The 15,163-nt window shown below is 29.4% G+C and overlaps 1 protein-coding gene and 1 long non-coding RNA gene across 5 annotated transcripts in view; both read left to right on the top strand.

Moving 5' to 3' along the window:
* LOC129913609 (centaurin-gamma-1A) overlaps positions 1–15,163 on the top strand; it is a 338,022-nt gene that overhangs the window by 234,799 nt on the left and 88,060 nt on the right. The window lies entirely within an intron of this gene.
* Positions 284–13,952, top strand: LOC129913626 (uncharacterized). 3 transcript variants are annotated; one of them, XR_008772076.1, is made up of 4 exons: positions 284–1,034; positions 6,917–6,997; positions 13,186–13,421; positions 13,473–13,952. It is a non-coding gene; the product is annotated as an uncharacterized LOC129913626 (long non-coding RNA). The 3 variants fall into 3 exon arrangements; XR_008772077.1 differs by lacking the exons at positions 284–1,034; positions 6,917–6,997 and adding an exon at positions 12,644–13,039; XR_008772075.1 differs by lacking the exons at positions 284–1,034; positions 6,917–6,997 and adding an exon at positions 12,648–13,185 and having other exon boundaries at positions 13,245–13,421.

Genomic DNA, 15,163 nt, shown 5'->3' with positions numbered 1-15,163 from the left:
CCTAGCCGTGAGGACTCGGCAGCGGTAATTTGTAGGTCCTTTCCATTCTTGCAAATGAATTACACGCACTCAAGAATTGTCCTTCATGGGGTCGTATCACAAATATATTTTATTTATTTAAAACGCAAATTAGTAGCTACAACTTAATTTACAACATTGTTAGATATAAGTTAAAAACGTCCTAAAATCCTCTACCATCTTTAAAAAGAGCTTTGGGATGTCTTGACAAGACATCTATGTATTTATGAAAAGTTTTTCGTACATTTAACTCGTTTTATTCGTACTTAGCATCAATTCAAGTTATTTGTCATTATTTTTTTTTAAATTCCGAACTATCCCTCTCCCGTTAGTCTATCATATTTCCTGAGTTTTCAATGATAGATAAATAGCAGCTGAATCTCCATAAGTCCATCAAATCCTCTTCGACAGTGAAAGTCGCTAATAAAATCACTTCCGCATCAATTCAAAAAGTCTAATTTAATGCACCATATCCTTCATAAAAATGATCTAACCCATATAAAACCACCAACCCATAGCTAACACGTGCGATGTCCTGTCCACCACTCCTTTTGACTACGACACGATGACAAAACGCATGTAAATGATACACATACCTATATCCATATTGACGAACACTGCACAAATATTGTTCAAATGTACGTGCCATAACAATCGCATTTAAAGATAACAAAAACTGCCCCAACAAAAACCAAAACGAATAAAATTAAGTAAACACCAGCAATAATATTATGTCGAATATCCTTAAACTCGTTCCAGGCGATCATAAAATTTCCATCCACTTTCCCTCCCAAACGAAACAAAAATCAGTTAAAATATATATAACGCTCAAACTAGGCTCGGCAATAACTGTCAAATAAATTCTACATTTAATGACAGTCAAGTTGACAGTTTAGTCGATGATGTGTGTGTCGTGTCATGCAAAAGGGACTTTCAAAATGCATCAGGATTAAACGAAACAAAAAAATATCCTCATACAGGAAGTGTATGTTGGTATATGTACATCCACAACACCGGTAAAATTTTTTGTTTATAAAAATTATATAATCCTTTAAGTTGCCTTATATGTATAAACTTCCTTCCTGAAGGATATTGTTTGTGAAAATTATTTTAAATTGCTTAAACCTCTGATCCTTTTGGCAAGTAATCAGTTTTTGCAAATAAGAAAAACATAACTCCTTGTCCACAACAAAACTGTTAATCGGTTTTTATTTTTTTTTTTTTTTTTGGAAAAATTGAAAGAAGATCCTGCGTCTATCAGGTAGATGAAGGGTTTTTCCTTTTAGTAGAGTATTTTTATTGTATATGTCCTTATAAGTCCTCTATATTTTTTGTGAAATGCATTTTAATCCTTTTTCTTCCTATATTTTTGGGTTGCATTGGAAGATGAGACATTTTTTTTTTTCTTGTGAGGATATATTTTCGCACAAAATTGAATTTCAATCAAAACACAAGTCCTTCGCAATGGGGCGGAAAATCCTTTACTCAAAGGACCTACACACACACGGTTATAGTGAGTGCACATTTTGTATTGCATTTTGTCAAATGTTTTGCAATCGATTTAAAATTTTTTTGTGCAAGGATATTTTTTTTTTTTCTGCATGTGTAATTTTGAGTGAGGGAAGAGTTAAACTTCCGTCTTAAAAGGGAGAAAAGGATAAGAGCTAATAATACAAATTGAGGCATGTTAAGCCTTTGGCTCATAGGAAAATAAGAGGGAGTTTACCTATTTTGTCAGAATGTTTAAAGGTTTTGGCATCAATTGTTATCTGTGTGTGTGACAATTATTAATTTTTCCTTTTATTGTTGTTTACAAAAATTTGCATTTAAATGTAATGCAAAAAGAAGAGTTATGTGGAAGAGTTTTGCCAACAGAATGTTTAAATTATGGGATGTTTGCAAGGATGTAAACAACAGGGGGTCAATACAAACAAAAATATATATAAAGTTGGTGGGACTTTCCTTTTTTTTTGTCGTAGGTATTCAAAGATTGTCAATGAGAATTGTTAATTTATGAATTTAGATTTTTGCTGAACTCAAGTATCAACGTATGGCATGATGGGTGTCGAATTCGGAGGCAAATGCGGTTAAAATTTGCATTTTACCTAAGGGCATTCAATTCTTCATTTAATTTCGTCGAGAAAACGACAAAAAAAAGGTTATTCAAAATAATGCAAAGCCAAAATTTGCAAAACAAACATCTTGCGAACTGCAATAACATAATGCGAAACTAAAATTTGCGAATTTGACTATTTATCAATTTAAAAAAAAAAAAAAAATTAAATATTACAATACAACTAGGAAAAGAGCAGTATAACAATATACATATTAAGATGCCAAAAATTTAAAATAGCTTGTACCTAATTTTGGTTATGTTGCAAAACGAATTTATACAAAAAATATCGATTTTTCCTTATACCCAAATTATAGAAGAATTTGCATTGTTGCTAAAATAACTTGCGCAGCAAACTTCTGCAAAAGCGCAATTTTGATGTTGATGTTAAAACGAGTAAGGGTTTCACCTTATATCCAACATATAAAAGAACTTGCGAAGTAGTTTTGAAGAATGTAAAACAACTTGCGAAGTAGCTTTTGCGAAGAAAACGCAATTTTTGTGATGATGCAAACGTATTTGTATTTGTTATTGTCAAAGAACAAAAAATTAAATATTTTTATATTTTTGGTTGGGGCCTGTTTCTACTACGTGATAACGTTGTTAAATATTTTTTAATGAAGTGTATGAAAATAAGAATATTGGAGCACTACAACAAATGGAAAATGTTTTTCCGTTACATTTTGCGCCCTAGTTTAAGTTCCAAAATTTAAGTAAAATCGCTTAATTTTTTTTTTTATTTATTTATTTTTTTGCAATCAATTTTATGAACTCATTCAAAAGTTGTCTTTCAAAGCCCTTAACCAAAACTCTGTTCTGAGAACTGCCGATTAAACAACCATAAAACCAACAACAACAAAATTGTAAACCACCTCAAGAACATTTATGACAAAAACTTGCAAACAATACGATCTTCATATCCTCAAGAGCTTGTCAAGTGTTTACTTTTAATCAAAAATCTGTAATTGAGACGAGTACCCTTAACAACAAAATACAAATTACACAAAAAAGAAAAAAAAAAAAAAAACTCATTCAAAAAATTAAATTGGCAACAATGAAACGACAAAATTTTTGTCTGTGCAAAAAAGATCTTCACTTAAAATTTCAGATAAAATAGATAACAAAAAAGAGAGAGAAAAAAAAATTGAATATGTTTTTTTTTTTGCAAATTTAATCAAAATGACATACGCCTCGGGGTTCTGTGAACTTAAATCTGGTTTTAGTTTTTCTTCTTCTTCATTTTTTTCATCAAGGATCAAAGATTTCTATGTTAAGCAACATGCCACGAACGACATGCAACAAATTCTCACAATAATCTTTATGTGATTGTGTCGCCATCAAAGAACAATACAAACAAAAAAATAATACACAAAAAACATTGCAGGTGGTGTTTATTCATCAAAAACAGTAAAAACATGACGGATGACTGTTATCCTACAGCAAGGATATGATCTCGGAGACAAAAAAAAAAAAGAAAAAACGAAAATGAGATCACAAACCCTCTCTGTGGTTCACCCAGAAAATATCCTTCTTAAAGAAACAGCAGCAGCAAAAAAAAAAAAAAACAACAAAAAAATGTCTTCTTACTCTCTCACAAGTGGAAGAAGGATATCTTCCTTATTTTGTATTCTTCACCCAACCATGACTGACAACATGACATTGGTGTGACAAACACCAAACAAGAAAAAAAAATTAAACAGCATCCTGCTGCAAGAGGACCAACAAAAACAACAACAAAAACAAAAACGCTTTGAAAAATTCTTATTAAAAATGCAAATGCTTAGGGAGGAGGACCTCTTTTATTCTTCATCTTCTAAAAACAGATCCTTCCGCATTTTTTGTTCTTTAATTAATTCGAGTTTATTTTAACTGACATCTCATAAGATTTCTTTTATTCTCTCTCTTCGACAAAAAAAATGGCAGTCATCACATCAAAATTTAGAATATCACTTTGCTACAATTTTCTTTTCCCCTGAAATTCAATACCAAACCGAAAAACTTCCTGATTAATTGCAATCAATGTTGTTTTTTTCCTTCCTTCATTTTTCTATACTTTTTGTTCCTTGTTCATATCGAAGAAGGATATGGTCCATTACAATGAGGCTGGACTACATGTTTATCTATCATTTATTCTGGTTCACAATTGCCACTATCGAGAGGTATTCCCAATGTCCAGCAATACAAAAACATGTCTGCCCTACAAACAACTCCTGGGACAAGGATATCATGGACAATACACACAAAAAAAAAAATACGGTCAAAGAGGTTGGTATTGATTAATGCCCCGATTGTAGAGTAATCGGAATGAGAGTATTGTGCGAACTTTAAATATTGGCACAGAAACGAATGCAAAAATATACAAAAAAAAAAAAAACATAATCTATCCACGTCGTTTTGTGTATTTAGGAGTATTTTTTGTGTTGTTTGTCCCTATTTTTTCTCACAAAAACTTTATTCGTTCTGATTTGCAAAAGTTGTACGATGATGATGAAAAATGTCTGGACATTACTTAAAGTCATAGACCTCAGTGTGACGACAGATTTTTTTTTATTTTTTCAAAAACTTCAATTTCACATTACCGACATTATTTGTTGCGCTTGGCAAAAGAGAATGTGATTCATCTAATCAGATCTTATTTCTGCCAGAACAAACACACCCATCTTTAAACTACTTTTATCCTTCTTTCCATCGCTAAGAAGTGTGTGTCAACGCGCAGGTGAGACTACACCTACAAAAAAAATGTACCTTTCGGCAGTGTGCCAAAGGAAATCTTTCTCCATTTGATTTGCTTCTTCATCTTTGAAAACCCAGCAACCAGAAGGAAGAGGATATACATATCATTTAACTACTGAATGATTTGATACAACCTGCATGTGGTTTGGTTTGTGTGACATGTTGAATACTAAAAGGATATTTGAATTTTTGTATTCTTTGCATATTTTAGGTAGTGAAATACTTAAAGAATAAAAGGTCGATTTGAGGTGTTTACGTCAAGAATAGAAAATGAAAGAAATAATAGAGGTCTAAGATAGGAATCTTGTGGTACACCGATTGGTTTTTGCTTATTTTGTGTGGTAGCCTATAAGTACAGTACAAAATATGTAAGATAATTTGATATTTAAATTAAAGGCGTTATTAGATTTTATTTAAATATTCGAAAGGTGATTGCTTTCGTCAAGTCAGCTGCAGTATAAAATAAATTCAATAAAATAATAAGAAAATGTTGCAAGATTAAATTGATAAAGTTGCGAGAAATCAGGAATCGGTATGCCCACAAGCACAAGCTGGTATCGTTCAAATCCATATTTTTTTTATTTTGGCTATCACTGTCGTTATTCTCCGACAGAGGACAAAAATTAACTATGAAGGCTTCAAATTTAAATGAGGACAAGTCCTGGCTGAAAAACTCTAAACAATTCTTAGAGAATATCAGGAGCAAAGAATCTTTCGCGTTAGAATAAATCGAAATATTTCTGCTGAGGTACCAGAAGGTTGTGTTGTAGGTTCTGCACCTTTTGTATAATCGAATCGTTAATCTTGAATTTCCTATTTTCACTTTGATTGCAAATTCCAAGTTTTTGTCCTAAAAATGTGAGCGCACCGTTTTGTTTTGACGTTATAGATAGAAGATACTGAAAAAACTTGTTAAACTTCAAACTGATAGCAGGATTGTAAAAATAACAATTGTTGAAAAAAAAAATGCATTGGAATTTTAAAAAAATATTTATTGCAAAAAAAAAAAAAATCATTAAAAAAAATTTTTATACGAACGGAAAAAAAATATTTCCATTAAAAAGAAAAATATTTATTGCAAATAAAAAAATTTTGCATCAAAAAAAAAAATGTTAATGCAACCGAAAAATATTTGCATTGAAAATAAAATTTTTATTGCAAATCAAAATATTTTGCATTAAAAAATAAAAAAAATTTAATGCAAATACAAAATTTTCTGCGTTGAAAAAAAAAACTCAATGCAAAATGTGTGTATTAAATATTCGTTTAAAATTGTAAGAAATTCTACAAATATTAAAAAAAAAATATTTAATGTACACATTTTGCATTATTTTTTTTTTTTTGTTTTCAATTCAGAAAATTTTGCATTTACATTTTTTAAAAAACATATTATTTTGTAGTAAAAATTTTATTTTCAATGCAAATATAATTCTGTTGCAATAACATATTTTTTAATGCCAAATTCTTTTATAAAATAAATAATAAATATTTTTTTCATTTGCAATAAATATTTTTTTTTTTTTATTTCAAATGCATTTTTCAGTAGCAATAACTTTTTTTTCAAGCCAACATTTTTATTTGCAATAAATATTTTTTTTTTTTAATTTGTGATGGAAAACATTAGTACCTATTAAAAAATATGAATCTTTGAAAAACCGATTTGTTTCGCGATTTACGTCCCCTCATCTCCATAAAAATATCCATAGAATCTTGAAAACATCAAGTTCTGTTTATGTTATGGGTATTTGCATAATGAGTTCTTTTCATAAAAACTGTAAAAATATTTTACCAATATTAATACCCACTCATTAGTCAGTGTCAATGAAGCTTAAAAAAATAAACCGATTACGCCTTGGAAGCGAACCCTTTCAAATTATTATTATGCATAATTGCAAAAAAAAATCAACAGATTAGTAGTCATTAGTCACCCTTATGGGACCCCATCTCTCTATGTATTTCTGAATAGATGCCAATGTCATTTAAAATCAATTCTCATCATTTTTCGAAAATAATTTTACTGATACTTATTTTTTTTTTTTTGTATCCTTTCAGGTAAGCCGATAATTTGTTCTAGATCAACGCCCAATGTTTACCTTTTTGAATCGATCTTCTTTTTTAATGTTCCCGATTTGTGTAAGTAAATGACAACCATGAGAAATCCTTTTTTTTCTCAAAATTAAAAAAATACAAAAAAAAAAAACAACCGCGCATTAACGCCTATCTTAAATTGCTTTTAAAATACTTCTAAATCCTTAAAAAAATTACACTGCATAGCACAAAAAAAAACATACCACAAGGTCCTTTCTATAATCCTTGTAGATAAATTAGTAAATATTCATCATAGTTTGAGACTTCCCCTTGGGGTTTTATTATAGTTTATTTTATTTTTTTTTTGCGAATTCTAAAGACATTTGACTGATCTATTGATCCTTTTTTTTTAAGGATATTTTTTTTTCTAGACAATTTTTTGCAAGACTGATCATTGCAGATCGTATTTCTCGCCCCGAAATGTCATTTTGATTGATTTTACGTGTTTTTTCTTGACATTTCTTCTTCTTTTTTTTTTTTTTGTTGCAAAATTTTCATTCACGATTTTTGCTTCCTTGTGATCATAAAGCGACTGATCCTTGAATACATATCCCTTTTAATGGTTTCGCATGTTATAATGATTGATGATTATGTACAAGTTTCTTTATAAATTCGCTAAGGTTATGCAAATGTCTTCCTGTGGTTTCTAATATGTTGTCAACAAAAACAGAATAGAAGCGAAAAATCATTAATAATTATTAAGAAGTAATTTACAAAATATTGTAAGGATAATCCATATTCCATGGCGGTATACGCAGACAATAGTCTTGATCTTCAAATGTTTTTTTTTTTTTTTTTGGTGTGTGTACTGTTGACTGACTTCAAATTGGATACGGAAACAACACTTTTTTTTTTGTTGTTTTGTTTTGTATTTTGGTTGTTATTTGGAGTATATAAGAAACATCTGCGGTTTTGTCCTTGTAAATTTGGAAAGAATTAAAATCCAATTTTGTCTTGCGTCATCATCGTCATCATTTCTAATGTATTTAGTTCATTTTTCTTGTGTCGAAAATAATAATTGTTCGAGCGTAATAATCCTTGAAAAATTTAAATTTTTTTTGCCAAAGAAATGAAATGATTTTTTTTTCTTGTTATGGATTTTTCTTTATCTTTTTTGTTTGGTTTGGTTGGAGCGAGAACAATGCAATGGAAATTATATCCATAATCCTTGTTTTGGTAGGAAAATCAAGAATTTATCCTTGATTTTTTTTTTTTGCAAAAATATTGATTATGTGCAATGAAGCGGTTGAAGTTTCTTTTTTTTTTTTTTTTTAGGCACATGTGCGAAGATGATGCGATTTGGATGCATATTTTCGCACATAATTTATTTGTGGAATATTTGCAGAAGAAAACAGTGAAAATGAATTTGAAGGCTTTCATTTGTTGTGCATTGTTATGCATTTGAGTGAGTTTTTGCATAAATATAGTTTTTGGGTCATAATTCATATGAAATAAAGGCATTTCAAAAGCAGATGGTTGAAAGAGGTAATTGGATGGGAAAATATTTTTTAAAACATATTTATGCATGTTTCTAAGAAAAATTAACAAGAATATTTCGTAAGATTTTTTCCAAGATTTGTTTTTTTTTTTTTTTTTTATTTTTGCCAGGGTACAGATGAAAAAATTCTAAATTCGTAGTTGTACAAATTCCCGCCATACTTTCTGAAAAAAATTAACTCGAAAAATCATGATTTAAGACAAAATTTTAACAGCTTAGGAAGGAGTTTGACAATTTTTCATTTCATTTCCCTGTAGACGAGTAATATAAAAATTTTGGGCATTATATTTTTATTGGGTGCCACCTCAAAGCACGGATATTTTGGTGAATACAAGTTAAGTTTTAATTTTAATTTTATTTCAGTATCTTTTCACTTGATAAAAACAATAAATAAAAATCACTTGAAGCTTGAACTTTCTACATTAAGTTACGTGTTCACTCTAGTTAGAAGAGTTGCTTAAAGTGTTTGAAAATGAGAAAAAGTTAGACGAGAATTTAGAACTAAACGGTAAACGGGTGCTCTAACTAGAGTTGGCTTTATCGCTTAAACGAGCTCTGACTAAAAATTTGCGCCATTGTATTCATGCCTTCACGGTTAAAGCAATCAATTTGATGCCAAGGAATTTTTTGTAGAACGTTTAAGCTAAATTGAAAATAATGAATTTTTAAAAATATAAAATGTTTTTATAATTTTTTTTAACTTTGACCTCGAATATTATTAGAATGGTTAGATTAATGAAAAAAGTTAACAAGACCTTTTTTGTGGAGCAATCAATTTCCAACAAGAATATGTCTTGCTCGTTTGATTGTTATAATTTTTCAATTTGTTACAAAATTATAAACAAAAAACGAATTTTTAAAGATTTTCTCGATTTTTGGACCTCAAATATCTATTCAACAGTTAGATAAACGAAAAAAGTGTAGAGCGTTCAATTTCCTACAAGAATATGAAAAGAAATTTGCTAAAAAGTCAATTAATAAAAAAATTATTATTTTTTTAGTAGAAAATTGATGTAAAAATCGAAAATTGCAAAGCGGAGGACCTTCTACATTAATATAAAGAGCTCATATTTGGTGTGTATATTCTAGAGGGGTCTAGCAATCGATTTTTCGGAGTACCAAATCAAAAAAAAAAAATCATGTGTGCAATTAACACGTGGTAGAAGTGAAACCTTAAAAAATCATTTTTCTTGCAAAAAAAAATAAAATAGAAAAAATCTAAATATTTTTATTCTATCACCTTCAAATCCATGTTTTTTATATGACAACCTATATACATTTTTAAACATCTGAAAGCTTATTGCCTTAGCTCAAAATATATATATCGATCAAGTCTATAAGACATCAATAAAAAGAGCTAGAATTTTTTAAACTCGATGAAATTTCATCCATAAAGCAAAAAAAAACATTTATTTTTATATTCTCATGCTATTAAATGAATTTTTTTGTTTGACAACCTATAAAAAATTTTATACCATGTGAAAGCTTATTGTTTCAACTTGTATAATGATGTATAAATCTTATTTCAAAGTTGTCTACAAGAAAAGTTAGAATTTTTTAAAGTCAACCATGTCGAATTTCCAGATTGAGATTACGGTACTTCCTACACTGGTAGCTGGTCATCGCATCGCCAACAGATCTCCACATGTGTTTTGAGGTATTTTAAATTTTTTTTCAATTTAAGATTGTGTAACTTGTAGAGCACGTAACGTTATGTGTGATATATCAAATAAAAGGTTATGTTATCAGCATGCGTATTTAAGATAAATCAAATTTGTATGTGCACTAGATCAAAAAATATAACGTGTGTTGAAAAAAAACATCTTTTTACCGTTATCTCCGAATTTTGAACATGAAATTAATTGAAATTTTGTAGAATTAATTTTTATTTAATTACCTATCTACAGTACAAATTTCATTCATCTATCTATTAAAACAAAAAAGTTATAACAAGTTGAAGTCGTGTCGCGTTTTCGTTTCATCTTGTTTCAAATCACTACGATACTAAAGAAGTTTTCACTTCAAAAATTTCGATTTTTTTGACCCACCCTACTGTATATGCAAATTGTGCCTCTCGGAGGGCTTTTTGGAATTGATTTTTTTGGACCAAAAATAACGGACATTGTTATTTACCAATTTTTTTGAAAATCTTTATTAAATGTTTTTGCCATTAAGCTGTTATTTTTACATTCCCAAACGACTTGTTCAATTTAAACGAAATAGATTCAATATATGTATGTATAAATAAAAACTAAAATTTTGAAAAATTCAAATTTGATTTTGGGTATTGATGAATAATAATGCTACAAAATGTCATACCACCTATATTAAAAAAAAATTCTCAAAAATATGTAGTTTTTTTTTTTTAAACCGATTTTGATTTTTTTTTTCTATAACTCATCTTAATAAATGAAATTATTTAAGATTTATTTAATTTTCGATTGATACAGGCATATTATTTAACATTGCTATAGTAGAAAAAGCGAAAGTGGACCCGCATTTTTGTCTTTCTCTATCTCGAACTTAAGCGAAAACCAATACCGATTCAAACTTGGCAGTCATGAATTTGTTTATTTTTATGTTCTCATGCTATTAAATGAATTTTTTCCCTAACAAACTATACAAAATTTTATACCATGTGAAAGCTTATTGTTTCACCTTTCAAATGACGTATCAATCTCATTTCAAAGATGCCTACAAGAGAAGTTAGAATTTTTTAAAGTCAACCATGTCGAATTTCCAGACTGAGATTACGTTACTTCCCACACTGGTGGCTGTTCATGGCGCAACAGATCTCCACTGGTGGTATGATATTTTTCGCAAGTTTCTTGATTTAACATTGTGTGGCTTGTAGTTAGTCTAGCGTTATGTGTGATATACCAATTGAAAGGTAATTGTATCAGGACGCTCATAAATGTTTAATCAAATTTCTATCTGCTCTTGGTTAAAAGTTATAACCTGTTGAATTCTAAAATTTTATTTTGCAGTTATCTCAAAATTGTGTTTACGAAAATGATTGAAATTTCGCACACATATAGTCGTAGTCATGGGCTATCATTACTCCATATATAATATTCCTCTATCTATTAAAGAAAAAAAGGTAAAAATAAAAAACGATGAAAATCGGTTAAAAACGCACAAAAAACCTGTTTTTTAAAAACTTATTTTTCTCCGTATTCAGTCAAAACTCTTTTAACGATTCCAATTTTTTGCACTTGTATGCGCATTTATCAGCCCTACATGTTCCATATAACTTGAGATTTTTTGAACGCTCCAAAAAAAAGATAATAATCAAAAACTACCCAAAAATACCCCTAAAAAAGTAGGTATTTTTTAAAAAATTCATATTTCGAAACGCAGAGTGTTGGAAAAAAATCCGTATGAAACGCCTAATTTTTTTTTCCTTCATCTTTCACTTGGCACCTTTAGAATTGTCAAAAAAAAATTCCCCTACCCATAATCAACATTTTGTCATACCCATAACACCTAATCAACGTTCAAACAAAACGTTATAGCGGAGTTCCAGAATTTTTTAGAATTTTTTCTTAAATGCAGTTATCTTTAAATCAATCTCCTCTATATATAACAAAAAGAATCAACTCTCTACGACCACGCGTTTTAGCCCAAATTTCATCTTTCCGTTTTACCCCTGTTTACCCTATTAAATAACGGAATTTTTAAAAATCCTTCATTTGGATTAGGCTTTAGATTATTATCTTTCAAATAAGCTTTAGGAGATTTTTGTATCTCTAATAGTTTATTTTTAATTTTGAATTTTAATTTTTTGCCGCACTGCGAAAGTGCGAGAGTGTGCTGCCATGGTTCATCGATTTATAAGACGTTATCACGTCAAAAAATTCTTGTACTTTGACAAATATGGTCCCACTTTTAAAATAAGAAAAATAGAAATGACTCAGCCGATTTCAAAAAAAAAATTTTTGAAATATTTATTTTTTTTTAAGTGGTCGATTTTTCAATGTTAAACAAATTTCAAGATTTTTGTCATTTTTTTTTTTTTTTTCAAAAAAATGCAACCATAAAAATAAATTTCTATGAAAAAAAAGGCTGAAAAAATGATTCTTCCAATTTGGTCAGTAATCAGTTTTCCTTAATCACCATCTTTTTAAAAATTCAGAATAATCTTTCAAAAAAGTTATTCCAATAGCAAAAAAGTTATTCCAATAGCATTTAATTATAACGAATATGTTAATCGCAGAAAAAAAGTACACATTTTTCCTCCAAAGATAAATATTCTCCCCAAGCTCAAGTTGGCTGGCTTGTGATGGCATAAATCTATGAAGAGCTGCTGCACACACATTTAACTCAATACAGAGCATCGTTTAATATTAAATTAAAATTTAATTTAGAGTATAGAGTAAACTTTTTTACATCCGTCCCATTACTGCCATTGCGCTTTCACTCTCGATTTAATATTTCTCCCTTCAAACACACATACACCCTCAAACTCTGTCGAAAAAATACACCCCCTGTGAGTGAAGTAATCAAAGCTGATGGAAATCACGAAAAATTAAATTTTCATCGTGCGTTTAATATTCTATTTTGCTACCTTTTTTTGTGTTAACTAAAACGTAAATTTTTTATTTAATTTTTATTTTTTTTTTTTATTCTAAGCCTTCAGGGCAAAGTATTGAAATAGACAGATGAAAAATGTTAAAAAAAATCCAGGATTAAAAGCTTATAAAATATTAAGCCTTAAAAACATTTCCACTTACAGGTGAATATGAAATAAACAAAAAAAAAATTGTAAATGTTCGTTAAATTTATCATGACAAGGACAACAAAATTGCAATGTTTCAAAAGGACATTCTCGCTCTGTGTTGTATGAGTGTAAAATTCAAATTGGTTTTTGCCATATTGCTCGGTGAGTGATACACTCTAAGTGCCTATGCATCCGGATAATTTGATTGAGTGTCCAGTAGACGAGAAGTAAATTTATTAACTTTCAAACAGGTACAATTTTGTGTATATATGTATAGTATATCATAATATAGTCCTTTCTAGGAAATCTGACAGGATATATGTACATAGGAAGGCAAAAAGGATGTGTATTAGTTGATCGATTGTATCTGTCTGTCGGAAGCCATCAGACGCCTAATACGATTAAAAATATACCCGCACTTGTTTGGATAACGCAATATTCTATTAACCCTCAATGTCAAAAAGCTGGATAAGGCTTGAAAATTAACTTGCAGGAGTTGTGAAAGTTTTCCATTCAGAAATAGATTTCAATTTCCTTAAAGAGGAAAAAAAAATGAAAAAACCGGAAGAAAAAAAGGAGATTATTATGGCTTCCTTGAAAAGAAGAGAAAAGCCACCACAACACATATTTGTGTTCGTCTTCGTCTATTTGAGTGTTGGCGTGGCGGCAGCAAAAATCATAAATTTATTATTTCCGTTCGATAAAGTTATCCTTCGCATTTTATGTATTTTTGTCAGACGGATATCAAAATTGGAAAAAATAAAATCCTTTTATTGCTTATAGTGTCCTTTCTTTTTCTTGTTCGCAGGACTTTTGCAGGGCCGTATTAAGTTAATTCTTAAATTTTTGATAGGAAAATCGAGAGTCGATATGAACAATTACATGGAAAGTTTAAGGCGTCAAAATTGCGCAAGTAAAAGAAACCTAAGCTAAGGAGTCAATTCAAAAACCCGATTATACAAAACAAAAAATTGTCCGGAACCCAATTTTTTTTTTTTTACAATTTTGAACATTTGGTTACTTTAGAGAGATTCAACGAGCGTATTCAATAAAGCACACCTTACATTTTGTATGCAAAATGTTCAATGACTAATACTTGCATTTTTCTGTTTCTTCAAATTCTACCCTTAACGGATTCTTATATATTTTTCGTCTCCAAAGGTAAGTGTACCAAAGGGCCTATCTAACCGGCCTTTCGATAAGTTGAAAAAAACTTCAAAATTGAAAATTTAAATATTATTTCTTCCAAATCTAATAAAACTAACTCAAAATATCAAAGGGGCCCCCTATTTTTACTTTGGCGCCTGACTATAAAACACACTTTTTCCATAGAAAAAATCCGTCCCTGAAATTTCTTCTTTTTTTTAACTGCTTTATGTTATTTTATTGCGCGTATGGTATGAGCTTGTTTTGCTTCTGGGGGGGGGGGGTTATTACAAGTGTAAAGATGAAAGTGAATTGTAGATGTTAAGGATATTCACTTCAGAGATATGCTCCCCTTTTTTTCTAAGAAGATAAGGCAGTAAAGAAAAAAACACCAACAAATATGTAATAACTTTATTTTAAGTTTGGTCTGAAAATGCGTAAAGTTATTTTTTGAAATAAATTGTATTTATGTATAAATGCAAGAAAAGGAAAAAAATATTCAACCAAAACAAATCATATAAAAGGGCAAAGACATATTTCGCACAAGTGAACACTAAGGAGCAGTAGCAATTCAATTTTGACGAAGTGGTAGAGTTGAAAAATAAATACAAAAAATGCAAATGGATTTGTATAATTCAAAAAGATGACGAATTACGAATATTGATAAGATTATGAGGGTGTGTTTGACCCAGTTATTTTTTTTTTTTTAAGGGTAATGGTTTTTTTTCTGAAAATGGACTTTTTGAATATGTAGGAAATTTCTGGGACTTTAAAGATTTTTTGATTTTATTTACTCTCTCGATAATTGGTTCGCAAATAAAATAATTTTAGGGGCAAAAAATTGTCT

This window comes from Episyrphus balteatus, chromosome 3 (genome assembly GCF_945859705.1).
Source record: "Episyrphus balteatus chromosome 3, idEpiBalt1.1, whole genome shotgun sequence".
Taxonomy (NCBI): domain Eukaryota; kingdom Metazoa; phylum Arthropoda; class Insecta; order Diptera; family Syrphidae; genus Episyrphus; species Episyrphus balteatus.
Note: the sequence above shows the minus strand (reverse complement) of the source record. Positions and strands in the feature narration are given on the sequence as shown.